Raw genomic sequence first — 21493 nt, forward strand, 5'->3', positions numbered from 1 at the left:
GTAGCGACCTGATATAGCACGTGACCCCGAGCAGTGCCCAGGGCCTGCTGTAAATCACGTGGCCGTTCCAAGAAAACCACGTCCCCACACACGCGTGGAGAGGTGTCTCGCCCGGCATGTTTGGGCTCCTCTTGTTGAGTTTTTCACTCTTGTTTAAGGAACATAATGGGTAGAGAAATGACAGAAGGAGCCCAGCCGCATCGAAGTCAAGGGAAGACCATGGGTCGGTGGGGAAGTGCCCTTGGGACCAGAGGAGATGGGGGCAGCTTCTGAAGGAGACAGAAGCACACATTTATTCATCCACTCAGCAGATATTGAGCATCAACAGTGTGCTACCAAATAGGCGGCTCAGGGCTCGTGGCTAACAAACTGTGCAGCCAATATGAGAGCATAGGTGGTTTCACCAGCTGGACTCCCCCACTATGAGGCACTGTCCATGGTCCCAGGTCTCCTGTCTTCTTCCCTGTGTGGGGTGATCAGGGCTGGGTAGAAAGCAGACCACCCAGAGCTACACCTTCATTACTGCAACAAGAGCTATGTTAATGCCTTCCAGCCCCCAGCCCCTGGAGAGGCCAGGCCCAGCACTCTTGCAGACCTGGACTGTCCAATAGATGGTAGATGGACCTTAAAATCTTCTAATAGCCATGTTTAAAATAATACAAAGAAAAAAAGTAAAATTGGTTTTAATGACATTTTATTCAACCCAATATATCCAAAATATCATTTCAACATGGAAATTAAGATTTAAAAACTATTCAAGAATATTTCATTTTTATTCTTTTTGATATCCTTTTTTTTTTTTGTACTGAGTATTCAAAGTCCAGGACCAGCCTTACACCTACATCCCATCTCAGGTACTCCACAGACCTGTGTAGCAAATGGCTGATGCATTGGACTGTATGCAGAGCTAGAAAACCCAAGGTTCTTCATTCAACTTCTGATTCTCTTGATAGCCCAGGAAGTCACTGGAAAATCCCTGACATTTCTATGCTTCATTTCCCAATTAATATAAAATCAGTTAGGAAGAGACAGCTCTGTGATGAGTGATGACTAATAGGTACAGCTGTAAAGTGGTCCGCAGGATAGATGTATGAATTCCTAATCATCAAGGCATGAGAACACAGGACACAGTACCACCAACATATCACCCACTGGCAGTAGCGACCTGATATAGCACGTGACCCCGAGCAGTGCCCAGGGCCTGCTGTAAATCACGTGGCCGTTCCAAGAAAACCACGTCCCCACACACGCGTGGAGAGGTGTCTCGCCCGGCATGTTTGGGCTCCTCTTGTTGAGTTTTTCACTCTTGTTTAAGGAACATAATGGGTAGAGAAATGACAGAAGGAGCCCAGCCGCATCGAAGTCAAGGGAAGATGATGTAGCCAGGAAATGATGGCTCCACACAAGTCAGTACAAAGGCCTCAAAAGTCGATGATCATGGGGGGGAAATGTTGCCAAGTCAAAGCCCATTCAGAACGTGTCCTTGCTTTCCTATCTCTCTCGTTTCCCAGCAGCAGTCACTACCGGAGCCCTGCTGGCCTTCTCAGTCCATGCCGGGTAGACTGGTGAGAGCCAGACGGTGTCACAGATTGTACAGGAGGGGAGAAAATACGTAACTGGGTCCTGGGACCGACTGCCATTTTATTTTTTGACTTCCTCCTTTCTTGAGCAAAAAACACAGTAGAATTGCTATCGCATTCATTGAAGAGAAGGTGGCTTGTGAAGTGGGTCTCCATTTTTAGTGGGATTAAAAATAATGGAAGGCCCAGTCATGTAGCCTCTTGTTACCATTTATGACTCACTTGCTTCAGTTTGTGTGAACTTTTGTGAAGAAACAGCCATACTTTTTAAGAACACTTCCATAAAGGAGTTTCTTTTCCTTTGTGGGTGTAAAGGAGAAGTAGAAAAGAGGACTGAGGGCCAAGATGACACCAGAGGCCTACTTTCATGTTAGTTTCAGCTGAATTAAAATCCTTGAGTCTTGAAATACTTCTCTCAAGTTACTTCTTTCAAGTCTGTGGAATGGGGAAATAGGCTGTGCAATACACCATGTCATGTGTCTACTTGGTCATTTCACCCAAAGGACAGCCCCTGAGCCACATGCCATCCCAGCCCACCCAGTCTGGCCGTTCCCATGAATGTGGAGAGGATGGCCTGCACCTGGCCGGAGCTTCCCATTTAAGAGCAGATAGCACTTAGCTTAGAGACTCACATCTCATCAGGGAGTCAGTTGGATTCCAGCAAGTCATTGCCTCTGCAAGAAAGGTAGTAACTTAACATTTTTAGAGAGGGAACTGTTCATTACCTCTTCTCTGAGTACTGCTTAAATGTTGCAGACCTGTGGCCAAGCTTCCTGGTACTGTTGTCAGGGCCTCTTTAGATCCTGGAGCTGGACACAGAGCTGAGCCAGCAGGCCATGGAAACTTGAGAGCACTCCAAATCTCGAAGCACCTTGACTGAAATCATTAAACACTTCATAATGTATTTTTTTAAAGGTATAAGACCCAAAAGAAATGACCAAGTGAAAGAAAAATAGTAGTAAAAACATTCTTCCAACCAAACTTATGCTACAAATGGCAAACCACTGAAGTGACAAGTTTTACATGCTCTGTTTTCTGGAAGGGGAAAGACATCTTAAAGGGAAAAAATGGACAGCTTTGTTGATTGTTGCTCACACATCATTCGAAGCAAAGCCAGGATTACACACGTATTTCATTTTCCAACGCAAAAGGCATTTTGATTACTTAAAATGTTAAACCCTCCAGGAAGAGAGCTACTTTTGCAGGCTGAGTTTTCTTGGCTGACTTTTGGGGAGCTGGGTAGGAATCATTGCTGCAATTTGGTGGTGTAAGTGAGAAGCAGCCCCTATCCTTCTGCAGTGTCCGTGGACACAGGGCTGAATGGGGGGCGTAAGTTATCCAGTTAAGAAGACCCTTTCTGCTCTCTGTCCCTGGTAGACTACCTTTTCTAATCGGAAAGCCTGTTTATTCAAGTGCTCCAAAACAGAATCATTGAATAAGAATGGCTTCTGAGGACAGTATATCCTTCACCAGAGGCTTATGCTCTTTAATTTATTAACAACTATCTAGTGAGAATCTAATGTGACATGAGCTATGCTGGGCTGGGTAAAAAAAAGTTAAAATCAATGTATTCACATTTGATTAAAACGTATGCAAATTTTTAAGTAGATATTTTACAAAGTCTAATTTTATGCACAGAATTTAAAATAATGCAAATCACCCCACATTTTAAAAGTCTGTCAAGAGCCGCATCATTTCAAAGCTGGCAGTCTGAGTGTGTTTTAACAGTGTTACATGCTTGCCGCACATTGGCACCAGTTTGCTTGGGCAACGGACACCCCACCAGCGTTTGGCAGCCTCCAGTGGAATCTAAAATCATTTCCTTCCACTAGGATTCTGCAAATGATTTTGGTGACCACAGCACTGTCATTCCAGGATACTTAGGTATGAAATCTGAACATGACCCTGCAGATCTGGAGTTTCAAACTAAATTTCAGCTTTCACAGGTTTTAGGCCCATGTGGCCACAGCTTTAGAAATTTAATATGTCCCCACATTCACTATTGTTATAACTCAAAATATCTTGACATCTCATGTTAAAAGAAATTCAACTGAGTAAATTTTAAAGATTTCACTGCCTTTATTCAACAATTCATGAATCTGGCAGCATCCCGTCCAGCAGACTAAAAGGAGCTGTACAAAATGGGAAACTTTTATAGGCAGAAGGGGGCAGGGATAAGCAAATAGCACATTGTTTTAGGTAAGGTCTCCTCCCTTTGGGGGGCAACAGGGGTCTATCAGGCATATTATACAACTTAATGCCAACCAGGAAATTCTAGACTGACTGGTTGAGGTGAGATTGCTGGGAAAGGCAGAAACTGCAGTTAGGTTAGGTATTAAGTCTCGTTTGGTGACAGGCTTAGCCCAAGGAACTCCATTTTCGGACCTGTTGTCTTTTTTGTAATACTTTGAATAGCAATATAATGTCTGACATATATTGAACACTTATTATATACCAGGAGCTATTCTAATCCCAACAACTCAATGAGATAGAGGTACTATATTACCCCATTTTAAAACCCTTGATACATGGGAGTTAAGTATCTCATCCAAGGCCTCACAGCAAGTATGTGGGGACCAGGATTCACAACCAGGCAAGCTGGTGTGGACCCTGCCCTCTCCACTTGTGCTATAGTCATCCTAGCATTCTCTTGGCTAGACCTGATGATCCCATCCAAAACCTTCAGCTTTGGAAGAAATTAGACCTGGTAAATGGTACAAAGAAGGCAAAACAACCACCATGAAACACTCTCCAAAATGCATTCCCTCTCTTTTGTCATTACTGGAAAATACTCTTGCACTGTGTTCATTTCAAATAATGCAACTTTCCTCCATAGAGCAGTAGTCCTGACCTTGAGAAGCTTGCAGCTGAGCTTCGAGCAGCACCTGACATTCAATGGTTAGATATGCTGGGGACTCAGTAAGCCATGTGCATTCTCCTTCCCTCTTCCTCCAGCTCTGCATGGTACACACTGTCAACTCCAGTCATTTCTTAGAGATGGTTATTCAAAACTCCCTGCTCAGGGACTCCCTCCCTAATCTAACTGGAGTCTTTTTGAGCAGGAAACTCACTTTCAGGCTTTCCATCTCATGTTGAAAGTTGATAATAATAAAACTCTCATCCATGTTCAGCACATAACTTGTTCTGGCAAGCATTCCCCAAAACCTGAGGTTGCAGATGAACAGACAAGACCCCAATTTGTGTGAGAACTTGACACCAGGCAGGGGAACGTGACCCAGCCAACACAGGCCTTTCGCCATTGCCTGGAGAGGATGGCATATAGAGCCTTTTCCCCATCAGTTCTGCTCAGCCTTCAAGAAACCTAGCTTCCACCTTTCAAACAAATAATTTGATTTAATAGGGACACTGTTAATGGAATTCAGAAGCCACAGAAAGCATAAAGTCAGCTGAGTTCACATATGCAGTATGAAGATAGAGCTCTCTACCTTTAGTTGTAACCGAAAGGTCATCTTACTACTTGAACTGACTGAAGTCCTCCATCTTCCAGAGCCCAGAACCTTGAAGAGCAGTGGACTGAGAAACCCCAGGGCTGTTCAGTGCTGGGAACCACACCCTAGGTTTATTTCCAAGTGGGGACCCTCAGCACCCAAGACAATCTGCTTCCATAAAAACAATGTGGAAAATTTCTTGCTTGGAAACACAGTGATTTTTTGCCTTTATTGTGAATCACAGGAATCTGATCACCATTCCTCAACATCTTTGTACCTCCAAAACATAAAACTCATTGTCTTTTCAGTCATGATTGACTTACCTAGAGCTTGGGTTTGAAATACATTTGTGATTTTTTTTTAAGTGCATGCTGTTTCAGCAAACACAACAGGTTGATTGATGCAGCAATTCTTTTCCATTTTAAAGCCCTGCTTTGGCTCGGGTCTTAATCCTTAGGAGCACATAGCTTTAACTCTTGGTTTCCCAGGAAAGCCTTTGGTGATTTCCATGTGGCTGTAATGGCAGACTTGCTCTGTGAGGCTTCCATTCAGGTTTCCAGGGTGTGTTTTGTACAGGCTCCTTGTCCAACCTGACAACTTCATTAAAGAGCACTCACATTTGTAAACATACTGACTTTTCAAAGAAGATGTGAAGCTTCCTTTCAGAACCAGCAGTGACCCATATTGTTGGCTGAACTACAAGGAGGGAGATAACCTATTTACATACTAAAAAGGTCAGTGTTGGACAGTCAGTATTTAGAGATGACTTTGCTGCTGGTTACAACTGGAGCATAAGATTTGGGGGAAGGCCCCAATTCCACCGGCTCTTTATATGTGTAGATAGCATGCACTGGTAAGTATGAAGGATGTCTGTACCAGGTAGTCAGGGTGGTGATGAATTGGCTCCTTCATAGCTGAAAACCTCTCTGATTACAAAGTGTATGTGACTGTGTGACCATGCGAAGTACAGGTCAGCCTTGCCTACTAAAAACTGTCATTAATTGGAGGTGGAAATATCTGCTGAATAGCTTTTCAGACTCCGTTGGTAAAACACAAACCATCATAGTAGACTTTAAATTATGTGGCTACTGCTTATTTAACCTGCCATTTACATTAGGAAAGGTAGACTTGTAGGGGACTTAAAACATTCCCTTTTGGGGTCTTTCTTTTCAAAGTCTTTCATAATATCAACAGCTTTCTTTTGCTAATGTGTGTTGAAAGTGTTTTAGAAGTTGACATTTTCCTCTGAAATCCCTGCAATGCTTTTGCTCTGTATCCATTTGTACATTCAGAGCAAAACAATTAGTGAACTGAGATCCAAGGCTCCTTCTAAATGTCAGAATATACCGAAATAGTAAAGTTACTCTAGAAAGGGGAAAAATAGTTCCAAGAGGCTGGGGAGAAGCATGAGGGTGAAGTGAAGTCTTCCTCCTTAGTGGTACAAGCAGCGCATCCGGGGCAAGCAGGCAGCCATGGCCCTCATGCCTCAGGCCCATGGCATATTCCGAGTTTTTGCTCTGAAAAGACAGCAGCCATTCCACAGTGCCTGCACCTGGGCAGTCACATCTCAGCTGTGGCTGCTTTCTGTAAGTCCCAGCGAGGCACTGAGTCTTGCTGAGAGCTACAGCAGCAGCTGCCGCCCAGGTTCTCATGGGGACCTTGTGCTGTTCCCCCCTGTTCAGTGTCCCTCAGGGGACCTATCAAGGCAGATGTGGCCTTGGGCTCATTGCATATTTGGAGACCCATGTGGCATCTTCCAGGAAGAAACTGTTCTCTGCGTGCATGCGCGTCCCAGATAGCTCAATGTGCTCATCCACTTAGTAGCCACATGCTGCAAGGCTCAAGCCCTCCTCTGATTCTTGATTTAGGGAGAGAGGAGCCAGTGGCAGTGATAAACCAGCCCTTCATTGACACCAAAAAGTGCCTCATAAAGATCATTTGAACTTGGTTAGCAAATAGCCACAGACTTCGGGATCTATTGTAACTTCTATTTCTCAAGACCAGTGTTTCGAAAAAGAACAGTGGTGTCATCTGTCTCAGGGATTCCTCTTGGCACTGATGCCTTGTGACTAAGAAGACCAGGGTCTGCACGTGCATGCACTTGGCCTAGCCTGCAGGGCCCTGTAGCAAGGTGCTGACCTACTGCTCAGTATCCACACATGGAGGCCTCACTCACACTGCCTGCCCACCTCTCTTTCAGAGCATTTGGCCCAGAAGAGGCAGCAGGCACTGCACCAGTCGGTCTTCCCATCAGCCATGTCAGCGCACCCTTTCCGGGACCTTCCCCTGGGCAAGGAGCAGCGCCCCAAGCTGCTTCCAGGCATGGCTGACATCCAGGCCGGTGAGGTGGCCTGGTGAACAGTGGATGAGGTGAGCGGGCTTCCCTGGGGCCCTGGAGGAACCGTGGCTGCTGAAGCCACTGAGTCAGATTTAAGGTCCACACTTAAGGGAGAAGGCAGGCACAGCTTTGAGGAAATTAAGAAAACCAAGCTGCCTTTGCCCGCCTCTCCCCTGCACCATCTCCTTCCTCCTTGCCGAGGGTCCTGGGCTAATTTAGGCAGAGGAGACAAGCTCTGGCCCCACCTCACAGATTTACTTCCAGGAAGCACGTCTCTATAAGCAGCTCAGGTTTGCCTCCTGTCAACCCCTGTCGTAAGAGGTGCGCTCACCCGCAAGTTGTCAGTGCCCTAAGGGGCTCCCTTTGTCCGGTGCCCCAGGAGACCCATGGATTCCACTGCAGGAGCTCTGGGCTGCCATGTCCATCAAAGTCACAGAGATCCAGGAAACCTCAGGTTTATTTAAAGTAAATTACATCACAACATTTCACAAGATACTGTATGGAGGGAAAACTGATTTTAATATAAACTAATTTTAATATAAACATGCCTTACAACACAGGTGCTTAACAAGGATCAGGTAAGTCCCATTGCTTTACTGTGACACTGCAGAAATGCCTCATATATAAAGCAATGTTCTTTTAAGGAATACTCTCTCTGACCGACATTCCTTTTTAATAAAGGTCTTGTTTTCACTTGTCAGGACTTAATTAACTTTTTTTTTTAATGAAGAAAAACCCTGGGTCACTCTGAGGACAAGATAAAAGTGGAGCTGGAGTTAAATCAGTCAGACTGTTCCCTGAGCACTCACCGTGGTCACCAGTGACTCAGGCTCGGTCTCAGCCTTCTGTTTGGACAAGGAGAGTGGGGGGTGTGGAGGGACCCTGCTCCTTCCTGCTCCTCCCAGGCACCCCACGCAGCTGCCTGTGGATGTCACACTGCTGGGCCTCAGCAGAGGGGCTGGCACCTCGTTCCCCCATACCCTACCTGCACCCTCTCGCCTTCCACTCCTTCCAAGGACCCGGGTGTTGGTAAGGGAGCACAGACGTGCTGTCTGTGTGTTTGGGGAGTGTCTAAATGTGATCCTGCTCCTTAAAGAGTAGGCGGAGCCTGCCCCCAACCCCCTTCCCCCCACTTAGAAATTTTTACCTAGTTACAAAGCGTGCAGCAGCTTCATGTCCACGCTGACTGAATTAAAACCTATTATGTCTATAATCAAATCATCTACGGCTTTGCCCTTGAGACCACCCCACACATGATGGGGAGCTTGTCTGAGAACTCAGATGGCAAGTCACTTGGTCTTAACTTTCATCCAAAGTTCCGCCATTGTTTAGGTCAGACTGAGAGTGGCTCCACTTCACATGTCCCTGCTAACCTTAAAATAATCCCCGGCTCCCTAGAGCCCTTAGCGTGCTGCTCACGTGAGCTCCCACCACACGCAGTGCTCCCACCCTGGGCTGCAGAACCACGCCCTCCCAGCCCCTACACCTTGTTCTCATGTGTGCACAGCTGCTGCCACTCTTTCCCCCACCCCACCTCCCCACCCCCACCCCCACCTGCTGCCCCCTCCAGCCAGCAGCTCCGCTCCTCCAGGAGCCTCTGGCGGGTCAGCACCTCTGTGCTCCCATCTTATCTGACAGTCTCCCTGGGCTGCCCTACACTCACTTGTCTGACCCTTGACCCGGTGAAGAGAGACCTTATCTCCCTCACTTAGCATCTATCCTGAGAACCTCTCTGTATACCAGGTACTAAGTAGATAACCCAGTAAATGTTTGTTGAATGACAAGGGCATCATGAGCTGGATTTTGAAACAAAAGTAGAATATGCCCAAGTAGGGAAAAGAAGGGAAGCTATTCTAGTTGAAGGGAAAACAGAAGGTTGCATGGAAATGAGCCTGACATATGCAAGGAAGGCAGATACACGATGTGTCCTTTACTGCCATTAATAATGAGGTCCAACAACATTGTTATCATGACAGTAAGGCCAGTATCTTATTTTGTCCATTTTACAGATAGGGAAATTGAGGTACTAAAGGAAAATTAGGGAATAACAAGGAATTTGAGAGACTAAGTAACTTCTTCAGGCTGCACGGTGAGAGCCAGGTACTAAGTTGCTCTCTACCCACTATGCCCACCTGTGGAGCAGCAGGAAGTAACCTGGGTAGGGATGAGGGGTGCCAGGGTGAGGCCGGGCACTGGCCACATGTCAGTCAGCTGCAGCAGAAGCCTTCCTAGGTTCTTAGGCAAAAAGTCGCACTGTGGAGATGGTGCTTCAGGAAGATGAGGTGGCAAACATCTGCAAAAGGAGGGGAAACGAGAAGCCAAGGAGAGGGAGCCCCCCACCCAGGGAGCCCACCCACCCCCACCCCCACCCCCACCCGGGAGCCCACCCCCACCCACCCCCACCCCCAAGCTCTCCGTTTGGAACACTCGGGCCTGGCTGGGCTCTGTGTAAGGACCACCACATGCCGTAGACTTAGTAAAGTCAAGAGCAATAGGACAGGGAAATGGATTAGATACAGAAAAGGAGGAAGTGAATGAGCCAAATGTGATTCCATTTAGATCTCAGCACCACACAGTTTAGTCCTTAATTAGGACAATAATAAGCAGGGGCAGCAGAGCCCATCGAGTTCATCTGAGAAAGGGAAAATGGTGGTGCCATCAAAAGAAGTGCTCTTTCCAGAGAGGACCCAGGTTGGGGTGGGAGGAGAAGATGATGGATTTCCTGGAGGACCATTGGAGTCACAGGTCCCTTCAGACTCCACAGTGGCTCAGAATGATTCCGCTGGGCAGAGCACTGGCTGGGCCCTGAAGGGGTGGGGCTTAGTGAGCCCTGGGACCATATCAGAAGGTGCAGGGGAAGGGCTGGAGGGGGCACCCAGGAGGGAAATGAGAAAGGGGGAGCAGGAAGTCCTGAGAGAAAAGTCTGGGAGGCAAGCCAGGGCTCTCCTGCAACAGAATTTGGGAAACTGTGTACACTGGGCAGTTCCTTCCTTAAGAGGAGGGCCTGACTCTTTATTAACTTCTCACGGGGGCCTTCATCCAAAAGGACCAGGAACCACTGTTTAAGGAACATGAAGCAGGAAACAGGAAATTGGTTGGTGGGGTGGGAAGTGGGGGGGCTCCAATCTGACAAGTTTCAAGTCTGGCAGTGAATGCAAGAGATCCAAGGTGGTTAAAGGGGAATTCAGGCCTCGCTAGGATGCAGAAGGCCTCAGTGTGAAGTGACTCACCAAGGTCCAACTGAAACTGATGCCCTCAAGGACTGTGAGACAGGCAGGCCTGAGTTCCTGAACTCTCTGTAATGGGCTCACATGGAATCCCAGCCTTTGACTGCTGGAAGAGGCCTTAAACATTTTCTAGATTAAAAATTAAACGACCATCAGAGAGACTGTCTTCATACAGCGCTCCTGTTCACGGTGTTGTCATTATGGCGGCTTCCCTCAGAGATGCGCCCCAGAGAAAACAGGTGGGGTTACTTCCTAATGTTTAAATATCTTTGTCTTAATATATCCCTAACTACACAGCCCTGAGGATAAGGACCTCATGCTAAATGTCTTGAGGTATTCTCCCACTCGATAGCACACTTCTGGCACCAAAATAGGTCCTTAAAAAGAAGCTGTGGCAGGTTGAGAGTGGGGGTTTTGTGAGGCTTCTGTCTGTGTCTTGAGAAATAAAGCAGCAGCCCTCAGAAGGGGGCTCGCTTGGGGCACTCCAACTGAGTACCAACAGCAGAGTTTGTGACTGTCTTAGATGCCACATTAAAAAGAGCAAGTGGAGTGATGAGGATTTGAAAATGCTGTTGAGGACGTGGCAGGTTGTGCTTTGTTTCCACTGGACACAGCATTGGAGGGGAATCATACCCAGAGCAGGGTGTATTAAAAATGATTTTGTGTGTACTTGGGTTGAGTTCCATTCAGCAAGTCTTAGGGCAGGAAGTATGTCTATGGCAGAAGGTGAAGCAGGAGAACTTTCCCTGTTGTCTGCTGCTGGCCTGGGAGGCACTCCCTCTGCATTATGCTACCTGGGAAGGGGAGCCTGCCCTGGGCCTTTGTAACATCCCTGAGCATGCAAGCTGATTTAACTCCTGTGTTGCTGTGGCTGTTTGTACTACAGTGGTGTTTCCAAAGCACAGGAGACTGTGAAGTCACAGTGGTTCTAAAATGAAAGACAAGACTAAATGCAGTCTCAAAATTGTGGTAAAAGGTAATCGTTTATTGCAAAACCTTTGTTAGAAATGTGAGGGTGTGTGCACTCTCCAGTTATGATCGATGTGAAGGAAATTTCTTCCTCTGGGCCATGGAAATGTTCTGTGGAAGAGTGTAAACATTTAAGAGTAGGGACTGAAATGTTTTTTATATCTGTTTATGTCTTTATAGCAAAAGACAAGATACTTTATTGCTGGACGTATCTTGCAGGTGTCTGACAAATGTGTGAGTGAGTGAAGGAATAGGGAAGTGAATTTAAGCAGGACCCTCTTGCCAGGTGTCCAGGGCACATGAGGGCAGGACATGCCGTGTCATATGCAACTGGCAGCCACAGGTATGACTCAGGTATGCTTGGTGTACACATGGGCACTTTTATTTCTTATACAAAAATTCTTTTAAAGTAGCGCCTATAAATTGCTCTAGCCTCAACCAAGTGCTCCCTAAATGTCCATTAACTTTAAAAGATGGTGGCTGCTTTAAGCAATCTTTACACAGGAGGAAATGTTCTGAAACATTCAGAATACTGCTAAGCAAAGCAGCCTTATACAATCAGGCCCTTAAAAAAGGGCAAATAACAGATTCCATGGTTAAGAAATGAGACGTGGGCTGGAAACGTCCCCGGTGGACCCTGAACCAGTACAGTCAGACACAGAGCTACAGGCTCAGCAATATAGAATCCACCTTTCCGAAGGTTTAAGGGAACAGCAGCCCTCTGAGGAGAACAGCCCTGCTGAGCTGCAGGGACGCCTGGAAAAGTAGGTCGCTAGGGCTGAGCCGGTAGAGTGATGGGCTCATCCAGCAGCCTACAGTGTCGTCTTTCTCAGCCTCTCCAAACTGCTATGTCATCCCAAGAATTAACTTATCAGTTTCCTTCCACCACGAAGTCCAGGTTTTAGCTGTGGGGCACCGGGCTCCGAGAACTCTGAAGGCCAACACTGGCTTGCACACCAGCTGTGCTTCCCAGAGCCACGGTCAGGGTCGTGCCGGCTCCCAGGGCGCCATCACCTCAGGAGAGTGGCCATCCGTGCAGCCGTCCGGGTGCAGCCGAATGGGTGGTAGTTTCCTTTTTCATGGAGTTCACTCCATTCTGAACCGTCCTCTGCATTTACCACAGACTCAAAGAACACAAGTTTTCCAGAAGAGAGCAAGAAGGAGACTTCCTGAGCCTGCTCCGTGATATGTTAAAGCTCCTCACTCTTCATTTAGAAAACCTGTAGCAAATTGGGCTTTCTATTAAAGCTCAAAGTACAGTTTAGTCTTAGGGAGCCTAGGTACTAAATAATGACACTGAAAAGTGATCAAGGCCCCTGGATATTTTTCCATTCCTGCCAGAAAAGTCTGCCTCAACAGATTTCATGGAACTTGTTTTTCACTTTGGAAAAAGGAAGATGGAACAGAATCAGAATGTTCTTCCAAAAAAGACAGTTTCAGACACGTGGAAGCAAACAGGACATTGCTGCCCCCACTGTCTGCGGGTCGGGGGAACAGTGTGCAGCTGGACTGCCACCACGCCGAGGACCACCAGCACCTGTCTGTTTACTCTCTGGTGTAAAGCATTATTTATTCCCACTGAAAACCCAACCTATCTCTAACATGGACAGTGATTCCTTGGCAAACAGTACTGAGGAGGGAGAATGTAATTCTTTTTCCACTTGCCTTCCTGGAAAAGGACATCTCAACTGTCAAAGCAGCTTGCAGCCCTTTGCTGTGGGGAGAAGTTCCTGGGGCGTGTATTTAAAAGGCACCATCTCTCAAAGCTCTTCACTTGGCTTGTGGGGCACCCAGGTTCCTGCTGCTAGCTTGGCTTCCCTTGGGAGCTGGTGATGGAGACACAGCAAAACATGTCTTTAGCTCATTCCTAGTCCCACATTTCAGTGTTAATTGTCCTACTATGATATTCAGCCCCTCTTCCTGAGAAAAGCCATCTCAGAAGAACCTTCCTTTAGAACAGTGGCTTCTAACCAGGGAGACTTTGGCAACATCTGAACCCAGTTTTGGTTGTCACAGTGGTGACGGGGTGGGGTGGGAGTGACACATAGCAGCAGGTAGAGGTCAGCTTGCTGCTCATCACCTTGCAGTACAGAGGATGGCCCCATGGGGAAGAAGGGTCAGGCCCAGCATGTCAGGGGTGCTGCGTGGAGAGGCCTGCTCCAGGGCGTTTTTCCTGGACTCTGCCATGATTCTTTTTGCCCCACACAGGCCCCTAGGCAGGTCTTCAGCATTGCCCACAGGACTGGGCACCCACCTCCCAGGGGCACCCAGCGTGGTCCCTCCACATACCACTAGATCATCTTTCAAGATCTCTTGCACCAGGACAGCATTATCTGCATGTGAAAATCAACGGGGAAAACTAAAAATATGCCCGGCTTTGGGACCAGACCCGGCTTGATGAGTTTGGAGTCTCTGTAACAAGTGTCAGGCCTTCCTTCATTTTGAGACCTCTCTAGGTGGTTCCAGGGATTGGCTAGGTGGGGAACCACTGCTCTAGGGCTCCCCGAGCCTGTGATAGAAGTAGAGGCCCCCAGAAACCAGGCCCTCCCCGCCACTGGCCATGCCTTCCCTTCTGCTTTGCAGCTCTGGCCAAACTTCCCACCGTGATGACCTGGGTGCTTTGCCTCCTGCCTGTGGCCTTGCTCCTGTGCTGACACCTCTGTCTGTCTGCCCCGAGTCACCCGGGGAAGTACTGCACAGCCAGCAAGCAGTCCTATCTCAGCTGCCCCCTCCCTTGTGATGCCTCCCTGAGTCCCCACTGGAGCTCCCACCACCCCTTAGAGAAGCCCATGGCCTGTACAACTCTGCTGGATTTTGCAGGCTTGACCATGTATTGCAGTGACTAGTTAGCCATGCTTTACTCAAACTAAACTCACTGAAAGCCCAGGCCTGAGCTCTCACAGGTCCAGCTCAGCGGAGGCCCCACAAAGCCGTGGTCAGGACATACCCAGCCAGAAGAGCAGCCTAGGGAATGGGCTGCACCCATCTTGCGGCCTACCAGGCCCTGGGAAGTCCCTCTATGCCCTGCTGTCACCTGCCAAGTTACCGTGTGTCTGTGACTTGACCAGCAGCACCCAAGGCTTTACTCAGTGAATACCAAACATATACTTCATGCTTCCAATCCACCTAGAAAGAAACAAAGCCCTATTAACTCAGGGAGCAGACAGCTTCCTGGGTGCAAGGACCACCAGTTGAGCAGCTGGGAGTTGTAAGAGCCAAGGCCAGCTTGTGGCACGCCAACACCTCCCAAGGACCCCTAGGGCTTGAAGGTGCCACGGTGTGGCAGCATGATGACTAGTTGGGGAAGATTTTTTTTTAATTCTCATCATCCCTTGCTTCGGAAGGGTGGTTGTAAATGAATCATGATAAAATATACCTGTGGCAGCAGAGGTGAGTGAATCAGGGCCAGCATGTTGACCACCCCTACAAAGATGTCCTGAAGTCAGGTTAAATACAGCTGTGAGTCAGTGGGAGCCAGAGTGCTGGGTGTGCACACAGGTGTCAGGCCTTAGGTTCACCCTTTCAGTGTTGGTCCCTGGCCACTTTGTAAGCCCGAAAGTAGCCAACGCTGAGAGGTTCTCTTCTGCAATGTGTTGGGAGGGGCCAGGGTCACTGGTATCTCCCAGAGGGCCTGCAGGAGCCAGGTACTCCAGAGAGCTTTGACTGTAGATCACGTTGACACAGACCCTGAGCTCGTGGGCCTCCCTGTTAGACAGGACAGGAGGACGAGCACACGCCGCTCCCTGGACACGAGGCAGAAAGCCAAGAAGAAACAAAACCAAGACCATCAATATCACCTCCCAGGATTCATTTACTCTTGCTTGCTAGCTTGCCTTTCATTCCATTCTGCACCAGGGCCAGACCTTGCCAGAAATGGCCAGAATGCAGCTGTCATTTTGGTGCCTGGGAATCTACAATTCATTGCATTTGTTCAGTCAGCTCCCCCAGACCTTCATGTGGAGCACTTGAAGGCTTCCTGCACTTACAGCCAGACCACTGATCTCTCCTATTAAAAGGAATTTGAGGCCTGTGTGGATGGAGAAGGAGGGAAAAATCTAGAGCAGGAAACCAAATTGAAGAGACTGATTCTCCAGAACCCTGAGTTGGAAGTCAGAAAACCTGAGTTCCAGCACCATCTCTGGCACTTTACCAGACATGTGTGATAAGTTCTTAAACCTCTTTGGGCTTCAGCTTCACAGTCATGTATGAGGCAATTCACTTGGCGTAGAGCCCTCGAGTCCCTGCTGTTGGCCAGCACCAGGCGAGTACCTGAGACTCAGATGAGTGGGCTGGGCCATGGTCTGGGGTCTGCCGGGAGCAAGGTGGACATGTCCTTCTCTCTGACAGTCACTGTGAATGCTGCTGCACACGAGCCTCTACCCCCTGCCATCCCTGACCCCACAGGGTGGACAGGATCAAATAAGGCAAGGTTCCAGAAGGCCAGAGCTCCACTCAAATGGAGGCTGTCATTGTCATTATAACTGTGACCCTATGCAGGTCAACCGGGAAATCAAAAGCCAGGAAAGACCCTGGGGGTTGGTCTAATGTCTGAGCTGGCAAATGCTAATGTGACCCGACAGTTACTATTTAAATCCCAAGTGTTTCAGGGATTTGAAGTATATTTTACTCAAATGTTGAATTACTACAACCCTAGAAATTTTTTCAGGTGCATGCTTTAAATCCGGCTTTCATCCTGCGCTGCAGGGGGCTGAGTTTGTACGGTTGCTGCTGGGCTGTGAAGAGCACGCCAAGTGCTTCAAGAAAGAGGTAAGAAATGCACAAACTACACATATTTCTCTCATCTAGACCCAGAAGTGCTTTGTTTTCAACTACTTCAGTGTAAATAAGAGCAGTTTGTGGAGGCAAGAGAAAGGGATCCAGGCAGGAAGGAGCCCAGCAGTACCGGTGGGATTCAGCAGGGCCGGCCTAGCCCAGAGCTTGCAGACAGAATCTGCCTGGCTGCAGGTCAAATTGCTTAATTGCTTTGACTTGCTTATGTGTTGCTGTGTTTGTCACAGAAGGCTGTGGTGCTTGGCCCATATGGCAAGCTCACGAAATAAACTATTTGGTGGAAGAATAGATGAACATGTTAATTAATATTTAGGGGTATCATGAAGCCTCTGCACTGGCCTCTTAAGGGTATGTTGGGGGCAGGGAGGAGCCCTTGGGGAGGAGAGGGGACTGGTGTACTCCAAAGTGAAAGCAGGACCAACCTGTGTACCCCTGCTCTGCATTTGCTTCAAGAGGAATGCAGAGAAGCCACAAGCTCCTTCTATGGGGTATCACTTTCTGCCTCCTCCTGGCTGGGAATGTACCAAATAGCTTGATGTTTGTTCTGGAATTAGTATCCATAGCTCTGGGGGCCCCACAAGAGACTGCACCACTACAGAATGATAATGCTGGTAACAATGATAGCCGCCACTTGTCGTGAGCTTGCCATGTGCCCGGCCCTCCCTTGGCTAAACACTTACTAGTCACTGTCCTTGGTACCGTACAACAGCTCTGCAGGGCAGCTCACCAATGAAGAAGCTAATAAGGATCTAGCCCATACCGATCTAATTCCAGAGCCTCCTTCATTGCTGTAGAATTCTCCAAGAAACTATAGATTAGAGACTCTAGGATGCATGCTGTCCCTCTCTAGAGGTCAGGGAATGCATGGCTCAGGGGAAGTACTCCAAGTTTTGGGTCCTTAGACCACTCAGAGCCCAGCAAACCCTGTATCTCCAGGGAGCTTAGTCAAGGTGACTGTGGTATCTGGGAAACTGCCACTGGAAACGTGGGGCTCCCCTGGTTCTGCTTGAGCCCAATATGGCTTGGGCATAATTAGCCAGCCTCCCACATATGAGCCACTCTGCATTTAGCAACACCCAAGACCCATCTTGACCACAAATCTTGCAGGTCAAATTGCTCAAGGTTGGCTCTTAGGACCAGCAGTGTCACTGTGGGCAGATCACTGAGCCCCTCTTACTCTCCTGCACAGAACACAGACTTCCACAAGGGGACCTTTCCAGATGAGGATTAGTGTGTTCACAGTACCTGGCCCAGGCTGGTCCCAGAGTGGAGGCTCAATAAATGGCAGCAAGATAGAGCAGAGGGTCTCCTCTGGAGTCCAGTGTGTGCTTCCTGTAATCCCAGCCTTGCCTCTAGAAGCTGTGACCTTGGGCAAATCATGAGGCCACTAATTTTGGTTCCCTCATCTACCTTACAGGATTGTAGGGAGGATCAAATACATGCAACAGATTAGAGTAGCTTCATAAACCTTCACTGTTACCGCCTTTACCATCACCACCGTTACCTCATTCTTAGGACAAGTGGCTGTTTGACCAGTGAGTTTTGCCTGAAAATGCTGGAGCTGAACCCAGGCTAGGGTATGGAAGTAGGGAGACTCTCCTCTGCTGTGGGAAATATGCTCTCTACCCCATCGGAAAGGCATTCTGTTCTCTACATCTAATGGAGGCTTCTGCATCCAACGAGATGTCATAAATGCACAGGAAACTTTTTAAAACTTTAACTCCCAACTCAGGGTTCCTGGGTGATCTCTCCTTCTTCAGTGAGACATTGACACTGAGGGTTTATATTGTTAATTAAAAAGGGTTAGAATCACAGTGCTTGGTTCATGAAAGTGTTACTGTAGAAAACTCTTTCATTCTGTCTTCTTGGTTCCAGAATCAAGAATCATACTGAGCCACTCTGTGTTAATAGACATTGTGGGTGTAGGACATGCCCACTCAGACTGGGACTCAAACTCAGACCATGTGGAGGCTTCTAGAAGCTGTGAGAAATGGCCTGCATGGTGGCCACTCACTGTCATGTGATTTCAGGGAACCTATTACATTTCAGACCATAATATGTTTTAAAAGTTAATAAGTAAAACATTTATTTTGTATGAACTTTTGCTTATAATGGCATTTATTTTAAAAAGGAATCAAATACAGGAAAATTAAAAGGAGAAAATAAAAATCAAACCACTATTCCACCAACCAGATCTAACTTCCTTTAATATTGTTGTAAAGACTTCAAATGCTTTAACTATGTATATGTGTACATGTGGTCCTGCACATTTGACAAATTAAAACTGAGATATCATTGTATGTATTCTATATTCTATATATATATGTGTACATTGTATATATCATTCTATATCATGTTTTGTTACTTAACGATACATGAAAAATTTCCCAAATCATTAACTTTCATTGAGATGTGAATTTCAGTGACTGCCTGGTACCCCATCTGAGATAATACCCAATTTATTTACTTCCACTATTGTTGAAATGCTGGGCTGTTTTCAATATTTCACTACTGTAAGTAAAATTAGTGTATATGCATTGCAAACTGATTCCTTGGGAAAAATTCTTAGAGATTTACTTGGTGGGTGAAAATAGGTTATTTTTAAGGCTTCTGATACAAATGTGGGGCAAGATTTTTAGCTGTTGTTATTTCATTGAGGTACATACAATAAAATGCACAAACCTTAGTGTACAGCTTGATGAATTTTGACATGTGTATATACTCATGTAACTATTGCCCAAATCAAGATATCAAGTATTTTCACACTTTTTCACTTCCACCTATTTCACTCATCCCCCATCCCCTCCACGATGGCAACCACCAGTCTGTTCTTTGTGTCTATGAATCTATTTCATTTTTTGTTTGTTTTGTTTTTTTAAATCCCATATTTAAGTGAAATACATGATACTTGTCTTTCTCTGCCTGGCTTATTGCACTTACCATAATGCCCTCTAGGTCCATCCATATTGTCACAAATGGCAAGGCTTCATTATTTTTTATGGCTGAATAATATTCCATTGTGTATATATACCACATCTTTACCCATTTATCTGTTGATGGACACTTAGATTGCTTCCATCTCATGACTGTTGTAAGTAATGCAGCGATAAACATAGATATATATGATCTTTTTGGATTAGTGATTTTTGTTTTCTTTGGGTAAATTTCCAAAAGTGAAATTGCTAGTTCACATGGTATTTCTCTCTTTAGTTTTTTGGGAAATCTCCATACTGCTTTCCATAGTGGCTGCACCAGTTTACATTCCCACTAACAGTGCATGAAGGCTACCTTTCCCCCACATCCTTGCCAGTACTTGGTATTTCTTGTTGTTGATAGTTGCTATTCTGACTTGTGTGAGGTGATATCTCACTGTGGTTTTGATTTGCATTTCCCTGATGATTAGCAATGCTAAGCATCTTTTCATGTGCCTGTTGGCCATCTGAATGTCTTCTTTAGAAAAAGGTCAATTCGGGTCCTCTGCCCATTTTTTAATAAAAATATTTGTGGTTTTTTGGTGTTGAGTTGTTCTCTTTATATATTTTTGATATCAGCTCCTTACCAGATACATCATTTGCAAATATCTTTTCCTGTATAGCAGGTTGCCTCTTCATTTTGCTGATGGTGTCCTTTGCTGTACAGAAGCTCTTTAGTTTGATGTAGTCCCAGGTCAAAATTATTAAAGCATGGTAATAGATACTTAGCCTCAGAAGAGTTCATGTATATAGAGTTTATATTTAACAGAATGAACACCTTTCTAATGTTACTTAGCTTCAGAGACCTAGGGGGAAATGGAGTTGAGCAGTGGTTGGGACTCAGCCATGGGAGAGGTGTGGTCACTCTGGGTTGTTGCTGAGCTCTGAAGGGAGTGTCACAGGCTCAGCACCCAGGAAGTACTACAGGGGAATCAGGCTTAACAGCAGTATACTTTTATTTGTGTTTGTTTACTTACTTGCAGCAGATTGATGGCAAAGCCTTCCTGCTTCTGACCCAGACAGACATCATCAAGGTGATGAAGATCAAACTGGGTCCAGCCCTGAAGATTTATAATTCTACCCTCATTTTCAGGAATACCCCAGACCTCACTGAAAAAGATACTGTCTCCAGCCAAGAATCCAAGGGTTAAATGCGACCCAAACTGCCATGGCACCAAGACCTTGCCCTTCAGCAATAAAGTTAGCCCACATTAATATGATTTCAATGCCTCCATGCTCATATCAGTATTTAATCTGAACCTTTTAATGTGGCTGTGGTTTACAGTTTAGAGGGTTTGATGACTGATCAGGGCCACCAACTTGGAGGCTCTGTTACCTGTATGGTTGGTGAGCATCTTTACCTTTTATGGGGGCCTTTCAGCTCCGATGTGTTACAATAAACAGACCAAAGAAGCCCCCCAACACACACACACCTCTTCTTCTCTCTCAGTATGAAAGAAGCCATTCCCATTTTGCAAGCATAAAGCCCTCAAGTGGTAAAATATTAGAAAGACAGTGTTCATCAATACATTGGTAATGTTTTCACTGGAACATGTGACCTTGGTTCAGATTTGTCATCTGGATTTAGTGAGTCTAAAAGACAGAGGCCTGGTGCCTAAAAAAAGACTTCAATGGGAGATTTTTGTATACTTGACTCAGGAAAGTGCGAATCTTAAAAAATATTAATAATAAGCACATGTTTTCATAATTCATTAATTCTTGTCGTAGTTCCAGTAACTATTTCTCGGTTGTGCTCCCAAGGTCTCCCTGTGTGTGCTTGGCAGTAGCAGGAGAACAGCCAGCCCAGGCACTTGGCAGAAGCCGATGAGACTCTGCTGAGGCCCCTCCACCGCGATGCCCTGCAGGGCACCTGCGGAACGCACGGAGACCTGTCCCCACGCTGCACTGAAAGCCTCCTCGGGACAACTGATTGGTCCCTCAGTCTGGCTGAGTGTGTGCAATGGGGAGCTCTGCTACCTCTGAGCATTGTGTACATCTTTGTAGAAAAACACCATTAAGAGGAAAGATCTCTAAATAGGGTTCTTTGTATCTGTCATCTGTTTGAACAGTTCTGATTTATTAGACTTTTATAGAAGTGACTGTGTCTGAGACACAGTTTTGAAAGACAAGCACCTCTTTTCTTACACACTCCCAGTAAGAGCTACAG

This window comes from Manis javanica, chromosome 9, assembly GCF_040802235.1.
Source record: "Manis javanica isolate MJ-LG chromosome 9, MJ_LKY, whole genome shotgun sequence".
In the NCBI taxonomy this organism is placed as follows: domain Eukaryota; kingdom Metazoa; phylum Chordata; class Mammalia; order Pholidota; family Manidae; genus Manis; species Manis javanica.